Source organism: Coturnix japonica, chromosome 4 (genome assembly GCF_054131305.1).
Source record: "Coturnix japonica strain WE chromosome 4, WE-NBRP24, whole genome shotgun sequence".
In the NCBI taxonomy this organism is placed as follows: domain Eukaryota; kingdom Metazoa; phylum Chordata; class Aves; order Galliformes; family Phasianidae; genus Coturnix; species Coturnix japonica.
The window spans coordinates 67,003,587-67,025,850 of NC_140666.1; the positions used below are offsets into that span (position 1 = coordinate 67,003,587).

Here is a 22,264-nt window from a genome sequence, read left to right on the forward strand (position 1 = left end):
TGCACATCCTGAACAGAAATCAGTTCTGTTCTCAATTAAGTCTTTCTGGAACAGTGTTGATTTAGCAAGTGTGTTCCACAAAGCACACGCACAGCCTTTTACTGAAGACTCAAGCTTAGGAGTGCTGTGAAAAGTGATGAATTCTGAAATTTTGCAGGCCAAGACCTTAAGGTTGTCGGATGGCAATACGGCAGATGAAGACACTACTATCTGCTCTGATGCTCAAAGGGATGGAAGCTCTTCAATGCAACCTTCCAACAGAAGAAATCTTACACACACACACACAAAAAACAAACTAACAAACAAAACAGCAAAAAACAAGAATCCAGACTCTCAAATCCAGGCATTCAGTTCTGCAGGTTCCCTGATCAAAAAGCTAAGTTAAAGAACATTAAGCTTACTTAAGTTGATCTAAACAGTTGGAATATTAAATTTAGTTACTTCATTCCCAAGGCAGTGGCTGAGCTCAATTAAGGCAATTTAATTACAACCAACAATGCTCAGCAGAAGATGCCATGACAGACCAAACATTTACTATCCCATATTATCCCAAAGCAGTCAGTAGCTCCACTCAAGACAAGACCAATCCCTGCCCAGCATTTCCTCAGCTCTGTGACCATCCAGAATATGACCTTCCCAGCATATATCTGGGGAAGACCCAGAGGGACCATGGTTGAGGCCCAGGTCTGCCACACATTACACAGAAGCTCTACAAGAACAGTCAGTGATGCATTTTTCATATTTGCTCAGCAGATGGGTATCTAAAAAACAAACTGTGGGCATGCATACTGATTACTTTGCAGTTGCAGAGGAAAATAATGCAGGCTACATACCATTCTCACTCAACATAGCAGAATTTTAAAACATCTTAACAGAATGAGAAATGGGTGGCCCAGGAAGGGGTGGAGTAGGAACTCAAGGAACCATGTTTTGCAGAGGTTAATGTTTTTTATGAGCTTTTGGCTGCAGAGCAATCTTTCTTGCAGTGATTTAGACAAGGTTAATTCAATCATTACTAATGCCTGTTTACTTCAAATGGCTCCTTCCAGAACAGACAAAAAACTTCTATGCTTGGATCAAAAAAATATCAACCATTAAATAGCATTTAGATCAAATATTACACTCTTTAATGTATTCTGATGTGTGTGGTGTAGCACAGACCCTAAGTACAACGCAGTACACGAGAAAGTACCAAGTTGCTTTTTGTCCCAGGTACCTATCTGAATACACACAGAAATGTGATGATTACAATCATATAAAATGCAGCACATTTGCACTCACATCTCTCATCTCAAAGAAACAGATGTGCTATGGAGGATAACCCCATATTTTTCTCCTTTTCTATAGCTCTGGCAATTATGTGATTGTATAGTCTTTTCCTTAGGTGGATGAGAAGCTCAAATGACACTATTTTCCAGTAATGCAAATTTTTATTCACTGCAGGAGCTGTAGATTTTGAGGAGGTGATTTTGCACTGAACTTCTCTAATGCAAGAGACTTCAGTAAGAAACGCATTCACTTCTTTACAGGTAGTAAGCAAAATTATATACAGACTGTTGATATTGATAAGTTACACATGCACAATGCATCAAAAAAGACATTTTGCAGAACTGTCAAAAAAACTGACTGGAAGTTAGTTAGATCCCAATAACAGGATTAGCAGCTGGTTGAATGGGCTAATCCAGAAATTCCCAAAGGAAACATGGCACATGTGAGAGGCCAGCTGAATGCTTTGAACAGCTGAGTTGCGACCACAGAAATATCAAATCTCTGTCATTAATCCAACTGACAGACACGTGGCTAAGACTATTTCCTGTCTATAAATATTAATGTTGAGGGGTTTTATTTTAATTCTCATATTTGTCTAACACTAATTTTACTTGTACTTGCTATGAGAGAAATAAGTGGCTCATTAACATGTGGTCGAAAATAGTTGTTTTGCTCCCTGAAAAAACACATTCCCAGTCTCGTTTAAATATAGGTTTTATTTCAGTTCCTTTTGCAATGGGAATAAGAAACGCAAGTCTCGCATTCTCACTGAAAAATTAAGCAGGAAAGTTACAACCAAAATATTTGCTAAGTACAGAACTTTTTGCACAGATAACAGTTCTGTGGAATTCTATGGAGTGCCCATGGCATCCCTATCTCCAAAGCTTTGGGAATCCTGTAAAAGAAAAAACAACAGTAACAAACAAAAACCTCTAGTGCAGCAAATACATTGTGAAATGTGGTAATTTGGTGTTCTTGCAAGGCATTATGCCCATTTTCTAGCATACCCATGAGTGCTGGAAATCGACACAGAGATTAGAAGAAGTGGAAGTTTTGCCCATTAAGAAGCAATGGAGAAGAAGGAAGCCTTGTGTTCAGGGAAAGCACAGCAGATCAAACAAATGGTGAGTTCTACAACTCTGGCTGCCAGAAAGTGCAGAGAGGTACAAGGAGAACAAAACTACTGACACTTGTCTGACTAATGTTTAAATCAGCCGTCATGAGCTACACAGGAACTTAGGATTTTTTTTCTACTACTATTCAGGATAAGTGAGAACTAACAACTCGGTTTCCAGCAGTTATAGAACATCTGAACCACTGTGAAGTGAAATTTGGTGTCCATTTGTACATCTCCAGTAACAAGGCATTTAGCTCTAGAGGAACATACAAAATACATTAACCCAGGGTGAGGTAAGGTTCTTAATGCAGAAGTTCAGTGGTAGGGGAAAAAAGTGCTTTTCTGCTTGCTCTTTTCAACTGATATAAGTATTATATCTAAATATAAAGGCTAGTCTGTAGCTAGTGGCAGGGAGCTGGGTTTTGGATCTAGTGGGTTACAGCTGCTGTGTTAGCCAGGTCTTCCAGCACTATAAGCTGAGACTGGATGGGATCTTCTCTATCAGAAATCAGAATAAGGGGTTGCTGGGGTTTCCTACTGCTCTAGGATGAGAAGGGAAAAGAAAATGGGGAGAATTACATGCAAGGCTCCAACTTCAAGAAATGTTGAGAACTTGAATCCTACAAGCAGGAAAAAAGTCCAAAGGCTGCTGCTAACCAAACTCTGCAGGTGAGCTTTGCTAAGGCCTCCAATTAATCTCTTAACAACTTAACCATAATTAGATTATGAAAACCACCAGCTTAGCTATCCCAGCAGAAACTGCATCTCCCTCCTGAGTCATCATTCTTTCATTTAAGAGACATTTGGGGAAAAGCAATGAGGTGTTAAATGTTCACAAGCAAATGTTCATAATCTTCAAATCAGGACTTTGGAATATAGTCCAACAGATTGTTGTGTTCAGGGAAAAAGGAACTTCTGGATAATTAGCTGACCTTCCTATAATCATTACTACTGTAAGCCTCCACTTTCAGAACAGGGAACAATGCTGCAACTTTAAGCATTTCAAATTACAAACAGATGGATTCCCCTACATCTAGGCCAGCATCACTAAATCTCTAAACCTGTGAGCCTCCAGATTTGCTCTGTGTCCTACACAGTGAAGGCATAAATCATGACTGCTGTTGCAGCTAATTGAAACTAACAGTGTGTTGCTACCAGATAGCATGATGTCCCACATATAGTTATTCTTGTGGTGAGGACACATCAGTCTAATTATTACATTTCACATTTGGAGACAAAGTCAGATATGACTTAGGACAAGATGATAACAAATTAATAAATCCTCAAAAAACATGTATCCCCATAGAATGAAAAATAATCCGCTTTTTCTAATCCAAAAGACCAAAATACCACACAGCACTTTCTTTTCCTACTTGATATTATTTGCATGTGCATAAGGCTGTATTACAACTGACCAAACACTAGGACGGGTTAGGACACATCATCAGCACAAAGCAAGATGCAGACTCCATACTTCTGTCGCATATTTGCATAGCTTCCAGAGATTTAAAGCTTTCACAATTCTTCAGTACCTTATTATGCTTAAAAAGCATCATTCTGATACCACAAATAACACGACGAAGAAACAAAGCATTTCTGTAAGGATCGTTGTTTTTACCATGCATTTAAGAAGTGTGCTGTACATAGAGTTACCTGGAGCTAGTACATCCTACCATGCTTCAAGCGCAAGGAAGAAAATGTTGTTTCAAGAGCATTAGCATTTTGGTTTTTAAACTAGACAGATACCGAACTTACAAAGCATTTCTTTGAAAATTTACCCCCTGTAGACACATTCATGCCAATAGAAACAAATCACTGCCTGTAAGCAAAGAGGGAACGTGCTGCAATATTCAGAAAGGTGATCTGAGTCCCTGTTACTGGCAATAAAGTATTCGTGATGAAACATTCCCACCCATGATAGCATACTAAGGTTTCACTATTTATCACTTACATAACACCATTTTGTTGTTGTTACTGTTGGGTATATTTGTTGTTTTGTTTGTAAGAGGATTATTAATCCTTGTAATAAAGGATTAACATTCTTCAAAATAGAAAGCAGATGCAATAGAACAGGGCTACAGGCAGGATGCTGAGCAATCCATTTTTCTTCTGGCTACAGCGCCATTAGAAATCACTTTAACACAGTCAGCACTGAGTAAGCTGGGACTAAAGGAAAGTGCAGGAGGCAACTGCCATGGAAGATTTAAAGCCCACTTGCTCTGCTAAAACCAATAAGTCAATAAAAATAGTAGTAAAAACAATAATAAAATGGGTGAAACATTGGCACTGCTTTCTTCCACTGCCGCTTGACGCTGCTAAATGCTCTGCCGATGGAAAGGAGCATGGTTAATAAAATGCTATGAAGTGACTTCTCTTGCTGTGGGTGATAGTTCCCACATCCTTCCTTGTCACCATGCCACCACCTGCTCCATTCCTGCACGTTCATAACCCCCAGCTGACATGCAGGACCACAGCACAAATGCCCATACAAATGCTCTGAATGCTTTGAGCACACAGCCTCCATCCTCAGGGAGGGATGCCCATGTCTGGAAGGGCTGCAGCCCCTCCTTGCTGGGGGGCAGCAGCCAGAGCAGAACTGTGAAACAGACCCATGTGGGCTGAGCCACATGTGCAGAGCCACCTCCTGAGAACAACACTCACACTTTCATGTGGAACCTCACGGAGACATCAGAACAAAGCACAAGGGATGGGCGCGCTTGTTGAAAATCATATACAAAAGAAGGCTTTTCCTTTAGAACAGAGTTAATAGGATGCTATATTTTAAACGGTGATCACAGTAAGATAGTTATTCAGGTTATCAGCTTTTAGGGCGAGAAAGGAGTTAAGATTCAAACAGCAGAAGGAACTGCCCACCATTTACATAAAAGCTGTCTGTCATTCCACAAAATGAATGCTTTCTGTGCTAACAGTGGTGCGGAGGAAGAGCTTTGTCAAGCTAGATTCATACAAACAACCGCACTTGCTTCACTGTCTTAATAAAAATCTTTAATTGCCAGACTGACTGTATTAGAAAAATTACAGTGTAGTGCTACGCCATGGTTAAAAATCCTTTTGGCCTCTGACAGTTGATGTAAAGATTGTTTCAGGAATAAAAGAACAGATGCTGACAGCCATAGCAGCTCTCAGTGCCCATGCCAGTGAGCCACATTCGCTTGAAAAGGCTATTCATAATGTGAATAGTGCTTCATCTGAAGAGAGCTCTATTATGCAATATGGTATATATTTACAGCAAAAATGACCCCTCCCCCCCTAGATTTTTTCTCCTTTACCCAGCTTTACTTATTCTACAATTGCTTTGTGCTGTATTATCTGCTCCACTGCTCTGAATGCTTCTTGTTTATAAATCTGGTGCTTAAAACAAACACACACCGCACAGCTCACAACTGGGGAAATGTATTCACAGACTGGTTTAAGAATTCCAAAAATGCTAAGCTTTAGAAGACAAAATTCTGAGAAATTTGATCTGTACATCTCTTTGTTATCTAATTTTCTCCCTGAAAGCATCAGCAACTGCTTTTCCCCATGGCCAGCAATAGGAACATCACTTGTATCACTGTTCTAAATAGACCTCTGGAAACTTAGCACAGTTTTTTTAGCCTTGATGCCCAGCTAGACTAGACAGTAATGATAAAAGCATCAGATCTGCCCAAACTACAAAGAAAACAAATGATTTCCAAGGACCAATTTCCATCTGAGGGGTTATCCTGCACTCTGTGCAAAGCAGGAGAACAGTCTTACAAAGCTCAATCAGTTGCACCGTGGCTGCTGAAGGCATTCCTCACTCTCATGTCTGTGCCATAGCACAGTACACTCAAGCAAAAAGGAAAAAAAGGTTTATTTCAACTATCAGCTTTTCATTACACTCCTCTGTGTGACATGCAGTCCAAAGGACCCAGCTTAGATTTCTTTTTCTTCACATAAATATGCTACAGAAGACTTGATGGTGGGACTTTCTGACCCCCTCCACAGGTGTCAGCTACTGTGTGCTGCTCCTGGCAGTGGATGCAGCCACTCAATGCTCCTGGCACCAGCCAGCCCCTGGCACTGAAGTGCTGCGAGTCAGGTTCCCCAGTCCCTGCCTTGGGGACACAGGGTAGCATTGTGTTGCAGCTATTACCCACTGAGGGGGTAGAGGGATGTTCATCTCCCTGGAAGGAGAGGGGAACTTCTCTGTAACACCTACAGGGAAAATGTCCTGCAATACTGTATTCCATCAGCTGAAAACCTATGTAGGTGGCCACGAAGCAAGCCATCTGGGCTTGGTGTCCACTGTCATGTGTGCACTGGTTTATAGGAGTTTCAGTGGTTTAGGAGAGTTAACTCCAAGCCTTGCCTGCTCCAGTATCTGTTCCTTAACCGAAGCTAACTTTACGTACTCAGCATTCTCACCCAGCTCTTAAAACATGACTACAAATCTCAAAAGAGCCATACTGCAACCGAGGCTACGTAAAGCCCAATTACATTTATTCTTGAAACACCTAGTTTATGACAAACTGCTTCAGCTGCATAGACTACGATAAATATATTAACTCTACATTGAAGACATTTCCTTTCCATGACAGAGGGATGCATTTCCATCTGGACTGTAAGATGACAGATCCACAGCAAAACAGTCAGCATGCTTCCTTCTTTAAAAGCTCTCTGGAAGAGCAGACATTTCAACCTATTCATCTACATGAAAACGTAATAGTAATAGTTAAAAAACAATGGATGAAAATTACTTCATGCTTATCTTATCTGGATAGAAAACTAAAGACATTGGCTAAAAATAACAGACTAAATACCCTTTAAAGAGCTGTCAAGCAAACACTAGGTTAGATTAATTTACCTGTCCACCATAAGCAGAATGAGCACTCCCACGTCAGACATTTTTGACGCTGGCAGTGATACCCCACTGCTGTGATAGCAGCCTGGATAAACGGCATGGTGACTGAATACCCTGAGCTGGATCCCAGCTTGTCATGCAGTGCAGAATCTTGTGACCCAGAGCAACTTGCTGTCCTCAGGTGTAGCACAAAAGCTGCTTTCAGCACAGAAACTGTTTTCTGACATTATATATTGTCAAGTCCATTTGCAAATAACCAACTTGATATGATGGAAAGCGTGCACAGCAAACTGGAGCTGCCTGGTGGCAAATCTACCTTGGACAGCTGGGTCACAGATTCACTGCCAAATTTTGTAGTTCCCCACGTCTGATCTGTAGCACTCGATAAACCACTGAAATACGAGAAATGCCTTGTAAAACCAATAAAGCCAATAGTAGCTTACAGTGCTAGGTGCAAAGTCTACTGATTCTCCCCATTGCTTTGAAAGCTCTTCACATGCCACACTCAGCCAATATTACGCAACTCTGCTCATTTGCTATCTTGTGCTATTTTCTTTTTATACCTTCATCTTATTCATGACATAAATGAGAGAGTTGCCTCATGTATTAGTAAACACAAATTAGAGTTTCCCTGGTCCTGCACCACTGGGTGTGAAAGACATCCCCCTAACCTGGCAGAAGGCTGCTCTGCTGAAGCTATGGGGAGCATCGCAACCCATCTCAGAGCAGAGTGAGGCCTTTGGAGATCAAGCTAAAGCAAGACATTTGCATTAATCTTCCTGCAACTAGAAATTCTTGAGGGAAATATATATGTATATATTTTAAATCACTGTTTGTATTAAGAGTCCAAAGCAAGGCTCACTGATCCTTAAACTATGAGAGAATTTTGTACAGGCAAGTAAATGCATCCACCGTTAAGAAGATACAAAGAGGAGACACCTACTTCCACATGCAAATTAGTGAATAAGTCAGCTAGGGATTTGTTTTTGCAAATCCTGATGCTCTTCTGAACTGAAAGCCCAAAACCGGTGCTCCAGGATTTCTGCCTTGATCAAGAACTTTGTCTGCCCAACTCACAAATCCTTCAGAATAGTGAGAGAAGAGTTCCTGTGGAGCCTTGGCTTTTCTTCTGTTTCCTCTTTGTGCAAAGTCAGCCTGGAGTCCACACAACTAAAACTGACCTCGCTCCCGGGCATATCACTGTGACCTCCGATTTATTTTAGACAGCAAATTTAACATCTCTTTGGATCTGTCATAACTGAGTCATAAATTCTTGCAGGTGCTAGCAGGGATCTGATCTCCCTTCATCTACAAAACCAGAATTATTGCCATCAAACCTCCTTATCTTCCATGTTAAGTGAAGAACTTGCTGCTTGTTGGCCTGACATAACAGAGCTGCAGCCTCACTGCTGCCACTGGCCCTGCCACCTTGGAACACAAGCACAACACATGTGCTTGCACATTAAGCATAAGCACAGACTGGTATATGCACGCATATGAAAGATGCGAGAACACCTTCAGAATCTTCTGTTTTTATTTGTATTCTCAAGAGAAATGTATTCCTTGTGAACTCCAGTTATGTACCACAAACATCCCTTTGTTCAGTCCAGGAGCACAAAAGCACTGAACAACATATGAATCATACTGACAAATTAGCAGATGAAGCTATGCTGCATTTATTGTACAGACAATCAAGAAGAGGAGAACAGTGGTTAATACCTCAGCCTGAAGCTACAGCAGGTGTGAAAGCAAATACTACCACAAAGGTATCTGACCCACAGTTTTGCCTTTGGTCACAGCCAACCCAGTATTCCTCCTCTGCCAAGTTAATGCCCTGAGTCATTTTACATTCTGCACTGGGAATTAAATCACTTTGCACTGCTTTTCTACCCATAGACAGGCCTTGTCTGCATGAAAAGGAAAAATGCAGTACATAGAGCATAGACTTTAATTTTGATTTGACCTAGATCATTTACCAAACAACTTAAATAGGCTGAGCTAAAACAGAAATGAAAAATATTCATGACGCCCTTCAATTAAGCCAAGTTTAGAATATCTTCTCAGATTGCAGCTGTCACCAACCTTTCCTAAAAGCCTTTTTCTAAAGAAGGGGATAGACCTGGGGGGAGACACTACGCTTTGCCATGCTTCAGTAATTAGCGGTTACAGAAAAAAATCCCTCTTGCTGAGGAAACGCTCACCTGCCCACAAACCAGGTTAGTTGCAAAAAGGACATGTAAGCTTATACTCCTCAAAGCGAATGACTGTTCACAGTCACCCATTATCCGGGATAGCCAGCCAGTAACAAGCTGGAAATTGAGCTGTCCCTTAGCACAGTGACTGCAGCAGTAAAGCAAGCACGGGACCTGATGAACGCTCCAAAGCGGTGACATGGTATTTTGACTGTGGCTTTTTCTTGTGTCCTGCTAACTTGCTGGAGTTCACACTGAAAATGTAGAAAATCTCAAAGGTTGAATTATCCCCTTGCCATTGCAAGCAGTGACACTCTAGTTCTGATTTCTTGGGGGTAATTTTCATATACTGTTTCTTATTCTTCATGATGGCAGTGACTAGCACGACACTAATGCTATATTAAACTGTTCATAGTTAAAAACAGATATAGATGTAGGAAGAGAAGGAAATAGCAAACAAACCATCTGTTTCTTAGGGAAAAAAAGGGGGGGAGGGGGGGAAATCTGAATATATCGAATGTACTTGATTTCTGAATAAAGTTTATGAACCTTGGATGAAAGAAACATTTTCATAAAGTGGAAAACAGATTTGAGAAACACACTCACTTAAACACATAGAATCCTATATCTGTTATTTTACAAGACAGTAATAGCATGGTGGATGAGGAAACTATTCACATAAAGCAATGCTGAACAGTGCCTTTGGTGAGCAAGTCTGTTGTAAGTTATCCTGACAACTATATGAGGCTGCTGAAGCCCAGCCTGTGTCTTAAATAGCCCATGTTGACCAGTGAATGCCTTTCATGTATAAAAACAGCGTACCAAGGGTTGGCTGTAATTGGCTTTATGAACAGGAGAGATGTCACAGCGCATGAAATATTAAAACAGAGATATAAAGTTAGTTGCCCCCTGACAGACATCAGAATATATAGAAAAAGAAACTTTTCCTGAAGGACAATACTCTTCTCTACTACAGAGTTATTTGATGTAGTATGCTGGAGTTACAAATGTCAAACCACTGTAGCGCGCATTAACCTGCAAACCATTTCTTGTTAAAATATTAAGCAGCCACAATACCAGTATATTCAGAATGTTATTAATGCATTAAGTAATAATAGAGCAAAAATCCAGGTACCAGACAGTTAAACAATTAGAGTTCAACTTGCCTTAGGCATTCATTATACTTGATTACACTATCTTTGACTGTGTTCTCATGTGAAGAACAGATAATCCACGCAGCGCAAACATCTCCCACTCTGCATTCCCCCATCAGATATGGTTTACAAAATAACTAAGAAGAAAGATGAAATAGCCACTGTGAAGAGACGAGTGCTTGTGATGACCATGTATATATATTAAACGAGGTTGAACATCATGCCACTGAAGTCCCAGGAAAAAATGCAAAATATGAGTGTGGTTTGCAGTTGATAAAATAAGAACATGATGAATATCAATTACTTTTCAAGAAAATCCTATGCCAAACAAGATAACGTTGTATGAAAACAGAACGAAGCATGCCACGCTTATCACACCTCAGCAAAATCTTAGGCATTCCATTATCAAATTAGGCACAGGTTGCAAAAATGGCACCAACTCGGAGGATGGCCAAAAGCATGAGGGGGAGGGGAGGAGAGCATATGTTGCTGACAAGAAACCAAATATACGCATGGCAAAGCGCTGCTTCTCCTCTTAATCTTTCATGAACTTAACAAAGCATTTTACAGCAAAGATAAAACCCAGTGACCAGTGAAGCAGCTCCAGCAGCGATGTTCTCTCAAGCTCAGCTGTGCTTCACTTGTTCTCAGAAAGCATATCAGGGAACTGGGTTCACAACTGGGTGCAGCTGGACAGGAGTCCACACAAGGACCAGAGCATAACTCATTCATTATATGTACATCACATTTTTGTTTGCCATTTAAGTAAGAAAGACAGCTGTCAGTTCATTTATTGTGAACTACGTGCATTTCATGTGTCTGTAGGAAATAAGTGCTTATACAGAATTTAGGGCCTGATACCAGGTATCTGCAGGTGCCTGCAGTCAACTGTATCTGTGTCCTACATTGCAGAGACTCTCTTATGGTTTTTTATAGAAATTTAAAAGGCAAACATTGCTGGAATGTTTTTGAAGGGTAACTTTTGAGCACTTAATGAAGAGCTCACATCATTTACAAACTCCAGGCAATTATAAAGTGCCAGCAAACAGAGTACTCATTCTGTCACCCAATGAAAGGCCTGAAAACAGCAACTGGTCTTTCAGTGCACATGCTTTTATGGAGACAAAACCATCCCATCTCCACATACCAAGAGGTAATTAGATATATACTGGAATACATCTTTCATCAGTTAAATAAATGTCTTCAGCTTCTTACTGCCCAGGAAAACAGCCACATTAGTTACCTGCTTACCCTTCTCACAGCTTATTCCTGTACTTAGTTGCCCTCAAAGTCTTTCTTTCTCATATTCAATTCATGTGGAACTTTCTATGTTTCAGTTAGTGCCCACTGCCCCTTGTCCCATCAGTGGGCATCACTTATAAAGAGCCTGGCCCCACCCACTTTACACCCACCCTTAATATTTCTATAAGCATTGCTAAGATCCTCTCTCAGTCTCTTCTTCTCCAGGCTGATCTAGGTTGGAGATGCTCCAGGCTTGGAAAGTTACACTCACAGTCAGGAAAGGGCATAAAACAGAACTCTAAGCAGGCTCTTTGTTTGCAGACTGACAGGTTGAAATCACAAGAAAGAGCTGAAACCTAAGTGATAAGAGACTGTGGGTAATCACAATTAATTGCTGAGAAATGCAAAGCTGATGCTGCTGTCCCTGCAGATGCAGAATTCAACATAAGCTCCTTCCGTAGAGCACAAAGACCAAAAGCAAACACATACAGAGTGGCACTCATGAAGGTCACCAGATAGCAATTTGAAAAGACACTACTAAAGACCTTCCCAGCTCCAGCCCCAAAGCACATTTGTCCTTCTACAGATCTGTTTCTGATGGTACAGCACATTTAACAGACATACTGATGTATGAGGGTTACTCTGAAAGTAATGCCTCCTAATTTGTTATGTTACCCCACAGTGTCAGAGGCAGATGTTGGTGATATGGCAGTACAGGTTGACCATTCCTGCCAATATTCCAATGCACTTTGTTGTCCTGCAACAGATGGCAGCAGAGGGGCACTCTAACAAAATGGTGTCTGACATGGAAGTGAAAGGACTGTATTGGCAACACCTTCCTAGCAATGATGTCACCACAGCATCATTTATCAACAAAAAGAAGAGATGCCATCTCATGTTTTTCTCATACGCACACAATGTGATGTCACTGTACACCAGAAATCGAATAGGCATTCTTGTTAGGAAACAGGACTTCCTGGAATTCCTTCTGAATGGTGCAACCCCAATATACACATGCAGAAGATACTCCCACAGTGATCATATAGCAACACAACAAGCTCTCCTCTTGACCAAGGCAGCACAACCACTGCCTGGATATGGATCAGACAAAGAGGCATTTCCACTGAAATGCTGTATAGGAATTCCCATACCAAAAATAAAGTTCAGATTTGTTAAGGCTTAAAACAGTACAAAGCCAAATGTAACAGTACAGAGTATGTGTGTGCATTACAACGTTTACCTACATACACAGTCATTCACTTCAGTATAGATTCCTGTCTGCTCTAGTGCTGGCAAAATATCAAGTCTAAGCCAAGTAGGTCCTCCAGTCCTCTGCAGAGACGTCTCTGGGTCATCTGCCAATTCACAGATCTAGGACAATACTTGCACATTGTGTCTCGCAACACATGGTTAGATGAGCCTTTCATTACATTCAGCATGACATCCAAGGGATCAAAGCTTTGAAGAACAAGCTGAAGAAAGATCTGCTCCTCCTCAGGAGAACTGTTCTTTACTGAACAGTCACTGATGTAAGTCTAAAGAGCCACCCTGTTCTCCCAGAAATTGATAAGTACTCCTCCAAACACCCTAGAAGACAATCTCAGAACCAACTAGAGTTGAAATGACCTATCCTGGTTTTCAGTCTATGCCAAACTGAAGGTGATTTCTCAAAGCAGAGAATCTACAACTTAAAAATAAGTAGTCTGCAGATAACACTGTGCAGAACAGGACCCTCACTGTCACCATTCAGTCTGACAAATCAAAGCATTCAACTGCCCTTTGGAATTACTAATGATCCTTCACCTTAACTTTTGTTCTTTTTGACAATATAAACTTCCCTGCAAAAAACACCTAGGTGGTGAAAAAAGTAAACTTAGGTGATGCCTCTGGTCTGTAGTCTCTGATTGGAAAGGCTGCCTTTAACTGATGGAAAAGTGTGTCACAGCACTGAAGTGCTCCATAGGTTATCTCGTTTGTGTTCTTTAGCTGTGCTGGTAGATATGACAAAAGCTACAATACAGTCTCCACAAACCTCATCCCACTATCACCCTTTGACCATTGCCAGTACACCAGCTCTGCTCCTCCTGCATCCACAGCAGCCTGTAACCCAAACCAGGCTGCCAGTAGGCCCCCCATCCCATCTCAGGAAACACAGTTACCTGAAGCATGAAGTTTATTAAATATCAGGTGCTGGTGTAAGGATATAGAATCTAGTAACTCACGATAGCATTCAGCAGGCTGTGTGGGTGCTTGAAAGATTAATTGCCAGAAAAAACATCTATCAGAGCTGCTTAGTACAATCCACCTTTGCATTGGCAGCAGGAAGGGATAGAACAGGATGGTCAGAAATAAAAACAAACCCCCACATACAAGATGAGGGTGACATTCACTCCTCCAAACACAAGCAGCAGAGAGCACCAAAGCTTCAGACCTGGGAGCAGAGCACTGTGTCTCATCACAGCCCCAATACAGGCCAACACAGGCTACTGCTGAGTACCTACAGGCTTAGAACAGGATCTTTGAAAGAAAAGGAAAAAAAATTAGCCACATATTTTTTTCTTTCTTAGCAGGTTCTGGTGCTCTGACAGCTTTGTGAAAGCTGATGACATGATTTCTTCTGAAGAAAGGTAGGAAAATGTGCCTGATTTGCCACTAGAAGCAGAAATAGGAAACTAAGGCTTTTTTGATCTTCTTGTCATTAGAGCCTGCTCCATTTCACGTCATTTGCAGGGCTGGGAAAGTAATAACTAAAGCTTCATGTTAAGCTCGGTGAGAATTGGAGTCTGGTCTTTATCTACATCGCTATCTCCATTACTCACCAAAGATTAAAAAAGAAAGAAACAAACAAAAAAGCCCCCATAGAAATGTTTGAGAAAGTCAGAATAGCAATAGCAAGCCTTAATTAGTTTTCAGTGCCTTTATCTAAGTTTATCATTCAAGTGAATGAAAATGCTTTAATTAAGCCACCTTCTAATTCGATTTCTTCAGATGTCTTCCTGCTTCTGCAACAAATGACTCAGATGCCAGAGACCACAGCTTCTGTCAGCACACAGCTCCAGATCTCCATTGAGAACAAGCACACAGACACACAGGATGGCTGAGGTTGGCAGGGCCCTTTGGGTCCATCTGGTCCCACCTCCGCTCCAGCAGGGACACATAGAACAAGTACCCAGAGCCACATTCAGGCTGTTTCTGAAGATCTCCAAGGAGGAGACTCAACAGCCTCTGGGCAGCCCGTGCCAGTTCTCCACCACCCGCACAGCGAAGAAGTTTTCCCTCATACTCTGACAGAACCCATTGCATTCCAGTTTATTGCCCCCACCTCCTGTCTTGCTGCTGGACAGATCCACCCTGCATATCCATTAGAGCTTGGGTTAGGTGGGTAAAACAAAAATCAATAACAACAGTAAAGTTAAGACAAATACATACAAAGAGTCAAAATCTTTATGAGGATTCTTGCACTTTCTTTTATTCCTTGCCAAGTTTTTGTCATCTGCCCCAAAGCCTAAGTTCCCCATTCTTCATGTGTTGTGCTTGTGTTCTATCCTACACATCACGCAGTCCTTGTGCAGTTTGTGCCAATGATTTCCAATTCTTGTCACTTTCCCTTTGCCACCCAGATCTCAGGTTAGGTTCCTCCCAAAGCAATTCAGTCCTTTATACTTTCGTCTTTCATAGAAGGCACCTCAGCTGGTGCCTGGGCAGAAAGGAGTGGATGTGAGATTTGGCCCTAAAAGAGAGATTGTAAATTTGGTGATCTCTGCTCACTCACCTTCTCTCTTTGGAGAACATCACATACAGGCAATTTGTCCAACAACAGCATTTGTAAGGGGACAAGTCACATTGTGATCAACACCAGGAGGCAAAGTGTTGGAGTTTCACAGGCCTAGAGGTGACCTCAAAGTGCACTCTATCCCACTGCTCTGCTCTTGAAAGAATCAAGCACATTTACACTGTTCCCAACTAACTTTCCAACAAGTTAACAATTCTAAAATCCCAAGACCTCAGTCCAGTGATCAATCCCTTTCCTCAGTTTCACTAATGCTGAACCTGTTACATATCACTTGAGCCAGCACAGGTATGGAGAATACTGCTTCACAGCAGCTCCATGACATGCAAAGGTTATCATGTTGTGCTTACCCTGCTACTCTTCTTTGCTTGGAGCTGAAACAACCCCAATTTCTTTCAACCTTTCATCAAAGCACATGTTTTCTATGTCTCCTATTGTTTTAATTCCTCTCCTCCAGATTCTGTCCAGTGTGCCTGCATCTTTCTTGAAGCACTCACTCCAACTGGATGCAATTATATAGGTGATGAGGATTATTTCAAGGCTGGAAGCATCACTTCTCACATCCTTCATGCAAGTCTCCTATTTGCACATCACAATTCCAGCTTTGTCTTTACCGCAGTGGCATGACTTTGTTTATTTAGCACCAGAACTCATCACAAACCACAGAACTTCTGAAGAACTACCACCTTTCCCTGTTGATTATAACCACAGTGTCTTTGTCCTATCAAATCACTGAACTTTAATTTCGTATCCAGAACATTTACAGCCCCTCTCCAACTACATATGCAGTAAGCACCACTGAAGTCACCACTACAAATGCTCTGCAGTACTGGGTGTTAATGAGAAACATGGAATTTCTCACCTTAATTGCTAAATTTTCACATGTGAACAGGTGAAAACTACATTACTCTGTAGACATAAGACCAAAAATTCATGCAGGATGTCTTGAAGATGGTGAAAATGCAGATCTTTGCTGCCTACAGCTCACACAGTTAAGACTTTACAAAGCTTCACAGTAAATGAGCTTTATTAGAGGAAAGAGAGTTCAGTTTTGTTGGCAGATGGTCCCACAACCAAACTATATCACCTGTGCAACAACGTATACCCACAGATTTACAAAAGTTTCAATATTTTTCCTTTCTCTTCTACCTTGTGCCAACTTTGCATCTTCATTTTTCTCTGCTAAACAGTTTCACACATGAATTTATTAAAGATCACAGGGAAAGACTGCATGTTACTTTGAACAAAGTCAGCTTGCTTTGAAAAGCCACATGAAAGTACCTTGTACAGCTCAGTTCTTCTCACCCTACTCTCTCCACATCTTCAGTTCACAGCAAATCTCATCCCCATGCAGCACGCTGCCACAGCAGCCTCTCTGCCCATCACCAGGTTCATCAAGCTGCCCAGCTCTGACTGCTGACTTTCAGAATAAGCTGAGCAATGAGAAAAAGACATGCAAGCGGGTCAATAATGCATGCACTGCATTTTGCCCATCTAAGCACTAGAGCACCAGGAGAGCTTTTATATGAAAATAACCTGAATAAATAGGTTTTCTGAAGGCAGAAAAGAAGTTTAAGGAAATTAAGCTAGATAGTTGTTATAACTAAAACAATAGAGTTGGCAATTTAGGGGATATGAAGTGCTTGACTTCAATGATTTCACTCTCTAAGAGTCAGTTACCACAGGTGCACGTGGTCAGCAGAAAGGTGATAATTACATTGGCTTAACTACAACACCTGGCCCCATGGGCTGAGATAACTAAGAGTATGTTCTTAAATGGGCTTTTCAGAGGTACGAAACTGGTATTTCTTTAATTAAGCCAGAGATTTCCACACAAAGAAGAAATTAAGCTGTCTTTAAAAGTGCACAAATGTAGAGCATACATTTATCATGGCATTTGAATTATATTCACTTAATATGCATGGTACAACTGCAGCACAAGCCATTTACCCAGGATAATACACAGCAAGACCCTTACATTTTTCTTCCCCCCAAACATAATTAAACAAATCACTGTAATTCAGCCCGTGTAACACACTGGCTCTTCGAATGTTATTAGTTAAAATCGATATGTAAGAAGACAATTTTTTTCCTTTGTAGGAAATTATGAATATAAATGCTGAAGGTAAACTAAGTGCAAATGTCATACGCTTCTGACAAAATGTAATTTTGTTCTTCAACAAAGAAATTGTGTTATATGCGAGGCAGAGAAGCGAGAGGAGTGCATCCAGGAAGTGGTACGATACAATAAGCACAAGGTCGACACAGCCATCATTGTTTCTTAAAGATAGAACTCGCAGGATCACCACGGAAACAAACACACTTCTTATCCAACTTTGACTGAACAGATAAAAAACAGAATTTAGCCTGTCCAGAGGTAGCACTAATGTGATTACAGTTCATGCTGCAACGTTATGTGGCATTCTATCACATTATGTGAAACCAATGAATTCTATTCCAGCGTGCATTTCAGGCCACTTTATTAAATCCTGCTCAAACATGAAAACATCTATGTGGTCAGAGCAGCTCCACGTCTACACCACACTAAAGGCAGCTCCACACAACCACGCTGCCCTGAGGTTGTTGATGCCAAAGGAATTGACCATATTTTTCTAAATGCCAGTGGTAGGCTTGTCTGTATTTGCTATAATTCTCTCATTTGAGCCTTTACAGAACAAAGGCTGTACACGGATTTTATGTGAGGGAAAAAAACAACAAGATACATTCCCACTCATGAACTGATCATCATGTTTCACTCAGTGCTTATGATGTCGGGAGTTTTGTATTTTAAAAGGCCTTTCCTGACATCTACAGTCAGTTCATACTGAAATAAAGCTGAGCACCATAGCTCACAAGGATATATCAGTTTCCAGTGATTGAGATAACTGGGAAAGCAGTATTCAGAATAACTGCATGACAAAGCAGGAGAAAAACCTCAGAACTTCAGCATTCTCATTGCTGTTATCAGAACCGGGAAACTAAAAATGCAGCTTTTTACCACCTGCAGTTCAAATGATGAGCTACTGCCACGGATACGGTCCCTTTTGAGATTAAACCTGTTCTGTTTCAGTTTGGAGGAAGCTAAAAAATACATGTTGATTTCATCAAATAGGTTGTTGGCTCTGCCCTGCCACCACCAGCATTACCCTCAGAAGACAACAAGCCAAAATCACCTGTAAGAAATCAAAATGAGCAGATGTGATGGTCTTATCACAGAACATCACAGGACATTCCTGGCTTGGACTGAGCACGTCTCCCATCACTGCACTCTAAAAATGATGTTATATAGCAAATGCAATAACAAACTTGTTTACCAGTGTGAATCAACTCTCTTTAAAATGCAGGATTGTCCAAGAGGGTATCTGAAAAGACTCTCTCATTTGAGGAGGGGATGCCTTGAGATACATTTTCCTATTGGAGAAGAAAGACCCAATGGCAATTTGGAGCAATCTCTTTGCTGTGTGCCATACTGATTAATAAAGATTTCTGGGTAATTCTCTTAATTATCATAAAGCAGCGACATAAATATACCAATCACTTTCACCTAAAGTTTCAATAGACTCAGAGCGTTCTGTTTAGGATCATTACTGGGATGAAATACCCCAACCCAAACACAGCCTCCAGACCTACAGAGCAAGGAAGGGCTGCTTTTATGAAGACGACGAGTTCCTGACCTGGATTCAAACCGCACGAAGCACATTACCAGTATAAGCGGCAATGACTGCTGCGTTACAGTGTATCGGTGGCTTTGTTACAGACTCTCACCATAACGCGCCTACTGATCCATGCTCCGATCCAGGTACATCGATGCACGTTGTACTCGGAATTATTTTAATGACGGGAATCTCTTCGGCCTGCGTTACCCCACATCGAATTAAGAAATCAGTTCTGACCCCAATGTATTGTCTCCAATCTGCCAGAACAGCACCTGCCACACACGGCTGCCATTGGGCAGCGCAGAGGGCTCTGTATCTAGGGAAAGAGCTCTCTCTCCCCGCACAACGGCCGCACGCTATTTGGGGACGGCACACAACGTGCGGGTGCGCAGCGGCTTTCAGTACCGCCCGGTACTGCCAAGGCTGCCCGTGTCCCCCCCCTTCCCCGCAGCAGCGGATCGCTTTCCGTGCCACCATTGTCGGAGCATTAATTTTTCAGGCTCACGGCTGTGGTTTCCAGGTCGCTGCCCACCGCCGGTACCGTACGCTTCGGGTTAACCCGAAAGGACAGAGCAGGGACAGAACTACAACCGGAGAGATGCGGAATTGTCATTTACTGACGGTAATAACCCGATCGCCAAGAAAACCGTTCATGACGTACAGAAAGAAAGACGCGCAGCTCGCGTCGTTTTCTCTAAAACACGCATTTATTTCCCAAGGCGAAGCGGACAGTTTTCCATGCAGAACAGCCCCACCCCGGATCACCTGGGAGGGCCGGGAGCAGCCCGCAGCCCGCACGCCGCTCACACCCGACGAGAGCCGGGTTCGGTCGCCCACCGTAACGCGATGGCAGCGCCGTGACAAACAGCTCCCTGCGCTCAGACAAAGCGGTGCCGCTCTGACAGGCGCCGGGCGAGACCGTGCCATCCTCCTCGCGGGTTCTGCTTCCCAGCGGAGCCCGAAGACACGCGGACGCGCTGGGAAACGCTAACAAAGAGCGGCCGGGAGGGATGCGAGAGCCACGGAACCCCCCGGCAGCGCCGCCCGAAACCCCCGCTCGCCTCCGTCCCCCGCACAAAGGCGGCAGGCGGCCACTTACCGACTCGCCGGCTGCTGTAGCTCGCCCCGCCGTGCCCCGCCGCACACACCGCCGCCGTCCCTCCGCCTTACGGGGCGCGGCGCCACGTGCCGCCTCCCAGCGCGATGCAACGCCGCACGCTCCTGCGCGCCCGCCCACAGCAGCGGGCAGCCCGGCCGCAGGGTGCGAGCCGGAGCCAAGGCCCGGAGCCAGCGCCGATACCTGCCCGGCCCGGTCCGGCCCGCCCTGCGAGGGGCGGCGACGGGAGGAGCGCCGCCGGGCTGCACCGCACCGCCCAGCCAAGGGAGCCGCCCCAGGGCAGCGCGGCCGCGGGCGGGGTTCAGCACCTGGGGTGGTGCAAAAAGGAGAACGGGGAAGCTGGAGCCGGCAGGTACCGGCACTGCCAGAGCTGTGCCCCGGCACAGCAGTGTGGGAGACAGCCTTCCCTCTATTCTGCATCCTTACACCCAGTACTTCCATCACCTCTATCAGGGCCCCGCTCCCACAGCTCAGCCATCTACTGCGAGGTTTTACTACTGCTGGCATCCCAAGGAGCACACAGAACAACCTGCTGCTGTGGATGCTAAAGGGAGGCCTCGTGGCAGCCTGCAGTTCCACGAGGGAGCGATCTCTGCTCTCTGGTTACGGCAACAGGGCCCGAGGGAACAGCATGGAGCTGTGTTGGGGGGGTATGGAAGTCCAAGCTGGGTGTCAGGAAAAGATTCTGCACCGACCAGGGAGCGATGAACACAGAACAGACACCCCAGGGCAGTGGGCACAGCCCCAGGCTGGAGTTCAGATCTCTCAGTTTGCTCAGTTAAATGAGACTTTTGTTCATATCGTCAATGTTTGGGCTTTCATGGAAGAGAAGCTATAAGCTGAATCGAGATTTACTATCTCTTCTTTAGAATACGCTCCTTCTGCAAAGTGAGTGCAGCTGTAAACCTCTCTGGCAAAGCAAGGGTTGCAGAATTACATGGCTTTCTAAATAGTTCTTTCACTCCGAATTTAGTGGATGTATCGAGTTTCCATGGAACAACCTGAATCTGCGGTGTGCTAAGATCGCGAGAAAGACAGACGTCCACTAGATGGCAGAAATACACCACGAAAAGCAAGGAGCAGCGGGGTAGAAGTAGTCTACTGCTCTTTGACTTCTATTTACCCAAAGAAAATCAGTACAGATGGACTGACTGCACATGCAGCTTTAGTCCGTCAGATAAAACAATCGGATGTCAACATAAGTAAAAGTCCAGGGCAAAACTTCCTTCAGAGCTTTGTTTACTAGTAGCAATAGCCACACTGCCACTCATTTCTGTTTGTATTAACAAAATACTGTTGTGTATTTTGTTAAGTAGAAAGAGCCACTGGAGATCATCCATCCCAACCACCTGCTAAAGCAGGTTCCCTACAGCAGGTTGCACAGGAAAGCTTCCAGGAGGGTTTTGAATATCTTCAGAGGAGACTTTGCTGCCTCTCTAGGTAACGTGTCCCTGTGCTCTGTCACCCTCAAAGTAAAGAAGTCTTTGCTTCTCACGTTCATATGGAACTTTATTTCAGCTTGTTTCCATTGCCCTTTGTCCTGTTGCTGGGCTGCACTGGAAGTAGCCTGGCCCCATTCACTTTACACCCACCCTTCAGAAAGTTGTGAGCATTGATAAGATCCCCTCTCAGTCTCCTCCAGGCTGAACAGATTGGAGATGCTCCAGGTCCCTGTTCATCTCTGAACTAGGAAGCCAAGAACCAGACACAGGATTCCAGATGTGTCTTCACCAGGGCAGAGTAGATGTGATGGATCACCTCTCTCAACCTTCTAGCCACACTCTTCGTAATCCACCTCAGGATACCACTGGCTTTCTTGGCCACACAGGTACACATGGCCAACCTGTTGTACACCAGGACACCCAGGTCCTTCCCCGCAGA

At 43.2% G+C, this 22,264-nt stretch overlaps 1 protein-coding gene across 11 annotated transcripts in view; it reads right to left on the bottom strand.

Moving 5' to 3' along the window:
• Positions 1-20,436, bottom strand: part of CRACD (capping protein inhibiting regulator of actin dynamics) — a 105,482-nt gene extending 85,046 nt beyond the window's left edge. For 6 of the 11 annotated variants that reach the window (XM_085545395.1, XM_085545392.1, XM_085545386.1 and 3 more), the window contains exon 1: positions 20,366-20,436. The gene's annotated coding sequence lies outside the window, so the exon portion shown is untranslated. Of the gene's footprint in view, positions 1-16,891; positions 17,044-20,031 lie in introns of those variants that run through there. The other 5 variants (XM_085545393.1, XM_085545389.1, XM_085545391.1 and 2 more) reach the window with 2 other exon arrangements.
• Positions 20,437-22,264: the final 1,828 nt, after the last annotated feature.